We start from the raw sequence: 9,729 nt of genomic DNA on the forward strand, positions 1-9,729 counted from the left end.
CTGGAGCAGGTTTTCATCAAGGATCTCTCTGTACTTTGCTCCAATCATCTTTCCCTCAATCCTGACTAGTCTCCCAGTCCCTGCCGCTGAAAAACTTCCCCACAGCATGATGCTGCCACCACCATGCTTTACCGTAGGGATGGTGCCAGCGTGCTGCTTGGCATTCAGGCCAAATAGTTCAATCTTGCTTTCATCAGACTAGAGAATCTTGTTTCTCAGGGTCTGAGAGTCATTTAAGTGCCTCTTGGCAAACTCCAAGCGGGCTGTCATGTGCCTTTTACTGAAGCATGGCTTCTGTCTGGCCACTCTACCATAAAGGCCTGATTGGTGGAGTGCTAGAGAGATGGTTGTCCTTCTGGAAGGTTCTCCCATCGCCACAGAGGAACTCTGGAGCTCTGTCAGAGTGACCATCGAGATCTTGGTCACCTCCCTGACCATGGCCCTTCTCCCCCGATTGCTCAATTTGGCCGGGCGGCCAGCTCTAGGAAGAGTCTTGGTGGTTCCAAACTTCTTCCATTTAAGAATGATGGAGGCCACTGTGTTCTTGGGGACATTCAATGCTGCAGACATTTTTTGGTACCCTTCCCCAGATCTGTGCCTCGACAGAGTTCTGTCTCTGAGCTCTACAGACAATTCCTTCGACGTCATGGCTTGGTTTTTGCTCTGACATGTACTGTCAACAGTGCGACCTCATATAGACAGGTGTGTGCCTTTTCAAATCATGTCGAATGAATTGAATTTATCACAGGTGGACTCCAATCAAGTTGTAGAAACATCTCAAGGATGATCAATGGAAACAGGATGCACCTGAGCTCAATTTCGAGTCTCATAGCAAAGGGTCTGAATACTTATGTAATTTAGGTGTTTCTGTTTTAAATTTTTTAGAAATATGCAAAAAAGTCTAAAAACCTATTTTCGCTTTGTCATTATGGGGTATTGTGTGTAGATTAATGAGGGGGGAAAAGGACTTTAATCCATTTTAGAGTAAGGCTGTAACATAACAAAATGTGGAAAAAGTCAAGGGGTCTGAATACTTTCCGAATGCACAGTATATATAGGGGTAAGGTGATTAGGCATCAGGATATATGGTAAACAGAGTAACAGCAGCCTATATGATGATTGTATGTGAGTGTGTGTGCATGTGTGTAGAGTCAGTATAAATGTGTGTGCATGTTAGGGTAGTGTGAGCAAATGGAGTGTGTGTGTGTGTGTGTGTGTGTGTGTGTGTGTGTGTGTGTGTGTGTGTGTGTGTGTGTGTGTGTGTGTGTGTGTGTGTGTGTGTAGAGTCCTGAGAGTGTGCATAGAGACAGTGCAAAAAAAAAAACAAATATATATATTTGATGGCGGTGCTGTTGCCATACCAGTCAAGATGCTCTCAATGGTACAGCTGTTGAGTTTTTTGAGGATTTGAGGGCCCATTCCAAACCTTTTTAACGTCCTGAGGGGGAAGATGCGCTGTCATGCCTTCTTCACGACTGTGTGTATGTGGACCATTTTAAGTCCTTAGTGATTTGAACACCGAAGAACTTGAAGCTCTCGACCTGCTCCACTGCAGCCCTGTCGATGTGGATGGGGGCGTGCTTGCTCTCCCCGTTTACTGTAGTCCACAATCAGTTCCTTGGACTTACTGACGTTGAGGGAGAGGTTGTTGTAACCTCCTCCCTGTAGTCTGTCTCATCGTCGCTGGTGATCAGGCCTACCACCGTCGTGTCTTCAGCAAACTTGATGATGGTGTTGGGGTCGTGCGTGGCCACGCAGTCGTGGGTGAACAGGGAGTACAGGAGGGGACTAAGCACACACCTCTGTGGGGACCCCGTGTTGAGTGTCAGCGTGGCGGATGTGTTGTTGCCTACACTCATCACCTGGGGGTGGCCCGTCAGGATGTCCAGGATCCAGTTGCAGAGGGAGGTGTTCAGTCCCAGGGTCCCAAGCTTGGTGACGAGCTTGGAGGGGACAATGGTGTTGAACGCTGAGCTGTAGTCAATGAACAGCTTTCTCACATAGGTATTCCTCTTATCTCGGTGGGGGAAGGCAGTGTGGAGTGCAACTGAGATTGCGTCATCTATGGGTTTAGAGTGTCTGGGATGATGGAGTTGATGCATGCCATAACCATCCTTTCAAAGCACTTCATGATTACGGATGTGAGTACTACAGGGCGGTAGTCATTGTGGCATGAAGCCTTAGAGTTATTGTCGGGATTACAGACTGGGACGAGGAAAGGTTGAAAATGACTGTGAATATGCCTGCCAGCTGTTCTGCTCATGCTCTGAGAACGCGCCCTGGAATACCGTCCGGCCCCTCAGCCTTGTGAGTGTCGACCTGATTAAAGACCTTACTCACATCGTCCTCGGAGAGCAAGATCACACAGCCCTCTGGGTCGATGTGGGCCCTCGTGCACGGCAAGGTGTTGTTATTGTCAAAGCGTAAAATGCATTGAGTTCGTCTGGTAGAGAGGCATCGTTGTGCAGATCACGTCTGGGTCGTCCTTGAGTCTGCATGGTCAAAGTGAGAGACATGTCACAAGCTCTAATTGTACTTATTGTAAATTATAAACTGGGTGGTCAGAGCCCTGAATGCTGATTGGCTGAAAGCTGTGGTATAGCAGACCGTATACCATGGGTATGACAAAACATTTATTTTTACTGCTCTAATTACATTGACTACCAGTTAATAATAGCAAGAAGGGACCTCAGAGGTTTGTGGTATATGGCCAATATACCACAGCTAAGGGCTGTATCCAGGCACTCTGTGTTGTGTCGTGCATAAGAACAGCCCTTAGTCGTGGTATATTGGCCACATACCACACCCCCTCAGGCCTTATTACTTAAATATATAACCAGACTTACTGGTCTAAGATAGCCTCTCAGCTAACATGAATAATAGGCCCAGCTACTCTCCCCTATGTATTTATTTGACCTGGTGGTTAGAGTGTCCGCCCTGAGGTTGGAAGAATAGGAGTTTGAATCCCGGCACTAGTCATATCAAAGACTAAAAATGGGACCAGATGCATCATTATTAAGGAGATAGATTTGGGGTGAGGCCCTGCAATAGACTAGCATCCTTAAGCTAAAGAAACAGGAGATAGATTTGGGGTGAGGCCCTGTGATAGACAAGCATCCTGTCCAGGGGGTGTACTTGTACATCAAGCTGCTTCAAGCTAAAGAAACAGGAGATAGGGCTCATAGGAGCAGGAGCCTTCCGGTTCAAGGCTACTTACTTCATTTTGGATATGAGATCAAACATTTTATATGAGGTGACAATACAAAATGACATCTTATATTTAAGGGTATTTTCATACATGTCTGTTTTACCGTTTAGAAATGAAAGCACTTTATGTATCTAGTCCCCCCATTTGAAGGTGTCATAAGTATTTGGACAAATTCACTTTTACTGTATTAAAGTAGCCAAAAGTTTTGTATTTGGTCCCATATTCTTATCACGCAATGACTACATAAAGCTTGTGACTCTGTGTTGGATGCATTAGCAGTTTGTTCTGGTTGTGTTTCGGATTATGTTGTGCCCAATAAAAATGAATGGTAAATAATATATTGTGTCGTTTTGGAGTCACTTGTATTGTAAATAAGAATATAATATATTTCTGAACACTAAAGGATGCTACCATGATTACAGATTACAGAGGCACAAAGATCTTTGTGCCTCTGTAATCTGTATGATATTTATGCCTCTAACTTTCTCACTTATGACATTATTTACCATTCATTTCTATTAGGCACAACATCATCGGAAACACAACCAAAACAAACTGCAAATGGATCAACAATAACAACATATGAAACCTTTGATCTTAAATCCAAAATGCTTGAGTATAGAGCCACATCAAAAGTTTTAGCTTCAATGTCCAATTAAATACGGAGAAGGAGTCTATTTGGCTGGGAAAGGGCAGGGAAAGAAAGCAGCACACTCACTCTGTCCTTACGAGGGACTGCCTACCTTATCCAGGCAAGCCCTTCATATTGATAAGAGGAGGAAAAGGTCAAAGTGCCATCAGGAGCAGCGTGGGCAGTTCAGGTCAACACAGTGCTGTGAGGGAGTCTGCATTGAGCAGGGAGGAGGAGAGGAGGAGAGGAATATTAACTGACAACAATCTCTGAGGGGTTACAGAATGACATGCTGAGCAGAGCGACATGACAGGTACAAACAAGCACTCTAAGGGCTCCTCAGAGGGCTATGAGGACAGCACATAATACATAGGGCATACTCCTGGGTCACTGGTCAAGTTAAGGAGAGTGAGGTTTTACACAGCTCTCTCAATTCAATTCAATTCAATTCAAGGGGCTTTATTGGCATGGGAAACATATGTTTACATTGCCAAAGCAAGTGAAATGGATAAACAAAATTGAAATAAACAATAAAAAGTGAACAGTAAATATTACAATCACACAATTCCAAAAGAATAAAGACATATAAAATGTCATATTACGTCTATATACAGTTTTGTAGCGATGTGCAAATAGTTAAAGTAGAAAAGAGAAAACAAATAAATATGGGTTGTATTTACAATGGTGTGTTTTTTCTTCACTGGTTGCCCTTTTCTTGTGGCAACAGGTCACAGAAGTTGCTGCTGTGATTGCACAGTGAGGTATTTCACCGAATAGATATGGGAGTTTATCAAAATTGGGTTTGTTTTCAAATTCTTTGTGGGTCTGTGTAATCTCAGGGAAACGTGTCTCTAATATGGTCATACATTTGACACGAGGTTAGGAAGTGCAGCTCAGTTTCCACCTCATTTTGTGGGCAGTATGCACAGCCTGTCTTCTCTTGAGAGCCAAGTCTGCCTACGGAGGCCTCTCTCAAAAGTAAGGCTATGCTCACTGAGTTGGTACATAGTCAAAGCTTTCCTTCATTTTGGGTCAGTCACAGTGGTCAGGTATTGTCCCACTGTGTACTCTGTTTAGTGCCAAATCTAATTCTAGTTTTCTTTGTTTTTTTGTAAATTTTTTCCAATGTGACAGGTAATTATCTTTTTGTTTTCTCATGATTTGGTTGGGACTAATTGTGTTGCTGTCCTGGGGCTCTGTGGGGTCTGTTTGTGTTTGTGAACAGAGCCCCAGGACCCCCCCTCTCTCTCTCTCTCTCTCTCTCTCTCTCTCTCTCTCTCTCATAACACACACACTTAACACACACTGTAACAGAAAATGATTTAGGTTCTCTGTGCACCAAAAGGACTATGCTTAACATGGTACGCACACAACTTTCCACAGTATAGGTTAACTTCTCTGTTGGAACACTGACTACATTTCTTTTCTATAGGTCTTCATAAAGCTGGTGGAGAAGCACACAAACAGACATTGAAAAATGTAAAGAAAAAGGAAATGAAGGCAGTATTTCTGTCTCACGGGTCAGAAGCCGACTCCACACACCACAAGTCTGTTGAAGCGACACTTGGATGTCACAATATGGCCATGTGGGGGTTGAGGGGAGGTGACCTCTGTAGTCTCTCTGTGGTCACTGATTTAGGGCCTGCATGTGGAGGCCAGACAGAGCCTGGGGTCGGGGGTGCAAGCTGTGGCCTGAAACAGATGCCTTGCTGTCTAGCCCAGGTGTAGGGGAGGAGGAGCGGGGGTAGGGGGAGGAGGAGTGGGGGTAGGGGAGGAGGAGCGGGGGTAGGGGAGGAGGAGCGGGGGTAGGCGAGGCGGGGTAGGGGAAGAGGAGCGGGGGGTAGGGGGAGGAGGAGCGGGGGGTAGGCGAGGCGGGGTAGGGGAGGAGGAGCGGGGTTAGGGGAGGGGGAGCGGGGGGTAGGCGAGGCGGGGTAGGGGAGGAGGAGCGGAGAGTAGGGGAGGAGGAGCGGGGGTAGGCGAGGCGGGGTAGGTAAGGAGGAGCGGGGGTAGGGGGCCGCATGTGAAGTTAATGTGCCCTCAGTGTCCCCCTAGCAACAGTTAAGCAATAGAGAGATATACACTGCACCTGCGCCTAGGTCTGTGTGTGTGTGTGTGTGTGTGTGTGTGTGTGTGCAGACATCTTCCTATGTGTAATCACTCACTTTCTATCATATTCTTTCCTTCGGAGTGTACATTTCTGAATAAAACATTTTTAACAAGAAAATTATACAACAGTACAAAGCATTGCATTTTACTGCCCTAATCTAAAGGCAAATTCATAGTCCACTAAGGCCAGCCTGCAAATCTCCCTTAACTCCTTATGTAACACCATTTAACAGTAACTGACAGAACCATATTGACTTGTGCTCTGTGTACTCTATTTGGCCCGTTTAAAAGACATACAGTATCCCATTACAGACGTGACGTATCAATTTATAACAGCCAAGCTCCACATAAAAGGATTAAGATGCAAGGGGGGCCTTAATGATCAGCTTTGTCCTGAAGACATCAAAGGCCCTGGTGGAGTGAGATTGCAGCTGCCCTACCTGACGGTGTGAGCTTCTCCTCTCTCGCTGGCGATGCGTCCAAGAAAGTGTTTGTGTTGAGGATGTTTACCGCTCTCAGGAAAGACAAACAGTTTCATTCATGTTTGTGGGCCCCTTACCTCAAACAGAGGGCCGTGGGTCCTTTCTGTGTGTGTGTGTGAGTGAGTGAGTGAGTGAGTGAGTGAGTGAGTGAGTGAGTGAGTGAGTGAGTGAGTGAGTGAGTGAGTGAGTGAGTGAGTGAGTGAGTGAGCCAGGATGTGTTGCATTGTTAGGCTAGTGTTTATCTTGTCTCTTTCTTTTTCTTCCCACCTTGCCACCTTTTTACTTCCAGCATTTCCCGTCAGCTGCCATGCCAGATTAATTGTGAGGTGGGTTCTGGTGTGGTTCATCATTGAGCTTTTTAATAGCAGCAAAACAGATGAATTAATTAGAGCAAAATAAGACTGCCATTTAGTCATCATAACACCTTGAAGTCATGCAGTAATTTGTGAAAATGTATAACACCTTCAAAAAGACAGAAAAATACACCAAATGTATCCTTTAGATAAGGGTACCTCTCTAAATATTATTTAAAGAGGTACCCTTACTTTGTTCAGTGAGAAACAGCAACACATTAACTTGTGTTAGTCATTGAATCCAAGATGGCGTAGCAGTCAGACGTCTCTGTCTTCTCCCTTGTATATATCTTTTTACATCTTTTTCTTCCCATATCTTTTAAAAATATTTTCCTAAACCTCAGACTTACTCCCATCGCGACGTCCCCCAAAGGCTAACTTGCTAGCCCCGGTCTGTTAACTGCTAGCTTGCTTGCCCCGGTCTGCTAACTGCTAGCTTGCCTGCCCCAGTCTGCTAACTGCTAGCCCCGGTCTGCCAACTGCTTGCTTGCCTGCCCCGGTCTGCTAACTGCAAGCTTGCCTGCCCCGGTCTGCTAACTGCTAGATTGTTTAGCCCCGGCCTACTAACTGTTAGCTTGTTAGCATCGGCCTGCTAACTGTCTGAATCGCCGTGTCCCCAGTCAGCCCAACCACTCACTGGACCCATATGTTCGCATGCCTCTCTCTAATATCAATATGCCTCGTCCATTACTGTCCTGGTTAGTGATTACTGTCTTATTTCACTGTAGAGCCTCTAGCCCTGCTCAATATGCCTTAACCAACCATGTTGTTCCACCTCCTACATATGCGATGACATCACCTGGTTTAAACGTCTCTAGAGACTATATCTCTCTCATCATTACTCAATGCCTAGGTTTACCTACAATGTACTCTCATCCTACCTTACCTTTGTCTGTACACTATGCCTTGAATCTATGCTATCGTGCCTAGAAACCTGCTCCTTTTACTCTCTGTTCCGAACGTGCTAGACAACCAGTTCGTATATCCTTTAGCTGTACCCTTATCCTACTTCTCCTCTGTTCCTCTGATGATGTAGAGATTAATCCAGGTCCTGCACTGCCTAGCTCCACTCCCACTCCCCAGGTGCTCTCATTTGTTGACGTCTGTAACCGTAAAAGCCTTGGTTTCATGCATGTTAACATTAGAAGCCTACTCCCTAAGTTTGTTTTACTCACTGCTTTAGCACACTCTGCCAACCCGGATGTCTTAGCCGTGTCTGAATCCTGGCTTAGGAAAACCACCAAAAACCCTGAAATCTCCATCGCTAACTATAACATTTTCCACCAAGATAGAACTGCCAAAGGGGGCGGTGTTGCAATCTACTGCAAAGACAGCCTGCAGAGTTCTGTATTACTATCCAAGTCTGTACCCAAACAATTCGAGCCTCTACTTCTAAAAATTCACCTTTCCAGAAACAAGTCTCTCACTGTTGCCGCTTGCTATAGACCTCCCTCTGCCCCCAGCTGTGCCCTCAATACCATATGTGAATTGATTGCCCACCATCTATCTTCTGATCTCGTGCTAGGTGACCTAAACTGGGATATGCTTAACACCCCGGCCATCCTACAATCTAAGCTTGATGCCCTCAATCTCACACAAATTATCAATGAACCTTCCAGTTACAACCCCAAATCCGTAAACACGGGCACCCTCATAGATGTCATCCTAACTAACTCGCCCTCCAAATACACCACTGCTGTTTTCAATCAAGATCTCAGCAATCACTGCCTCAATGCCTGCATCCGTAATGGGTCTGCGACCAAACGACCACCCCTCATCACTGTCAAACGCTCCCTAAAACACTTCTGCAAGCAGGCCTTTCTAATCGACCTGGCCAGGGTATCCTGGAATGACATTGACCTCATCCCGTCAGTAGATGATGCCTGGCTATTCTTTAAAAGTGCCTTCCTCACCATCTTAAATAAGCATGCCCCACTCAAAAAATGTAGAACTAGGAATAGATATAGTACTTGGTTCACTCCAGACCTGTCTGCCCTTGACCAGCACAAAAACATCCTGTGGCGTTCTGCATTAGCATCGAATAGCCCCCGTGATATGCACCTTTTCAGGGAAGTTCGGAACAAATATACACAGGCAGTTAGAAAAGCTAAGGCTAGCTTTTTCAAACAGAAATTTGCATCCTGTAGTACTAACTCAAAAAAGTTCTGGGACACTGTAAAGTCCATGGAGAATAAGAGCACCTCCTCCCAGCTGCCCACTGCTCTGAGGCTAGGAAAAACTGTTACCACCAATAAATCCACTATAATTGAGAATTTTAATAAGCATTTCTCTACGGCTGGCCATGCTTTCCACCTGGCTACCCCTACCTCGGTCAACTGCCCGGCACACTCCACAGCAACCCGCCAAAGCACCCACCATTTCTCCTTCACCCAAATCCAGATAGCTGATGTTCTGAAAGAGCTGCAAAATCTGTACCTATACAAATCAGCTGGGCTAGACAATCTGGACCCTCTCTTTCTAAAATGATCTGCCGAAATGGTTGCAACCCCTATTACTAGCCTGTTCAACCTCTCTTTCGTATTGTCTAAGATTCCCAAAGATTGGAAAGCTGCTGCGGTCATCCCCCTCTTCAAAGGGGTGACACTCTAGACCCAAACTGCTACAGACCTATATCTATCCTACCCTGTCTTTCTAAGGTCTTCGAAAGCCAAGTTAACAAACAGAATACCGACCATTTCGAATTCCACCGTACTTTCTCCGCTATGCAATCTGGTTTCAGAGCTGGTCATGGGTGCACCTCAGCCACGCTCAAGGTCCTAAACGACATCATAACCTCCATCGATAAGAGACATTACTGTGCAGCCGTATTCATCGACCTGGCCAAGGCTTTCGACTCTGTCAATCACCACATTCTTATTTCTCAAATGATTGCCTCGCCTGGTTTACCAACTACTTCTCTGATAGAGTTCAGTGTGTCAAATCGGAGGG

Source organism: Salmo salar, chromosome ssa05, assembly GCF_905237065.1.
Source record: "Salmo salar chromosome ssa05, Ssal_v3.1, whole genome shotgun sequence".
NCBI classification, from domain to species: domain Eukaryota; kingdom Metazoa; phylum Chordata; class Actinopteri; order Salmoniformes; family Salmonidae; genus Salmo; species Salmo salar.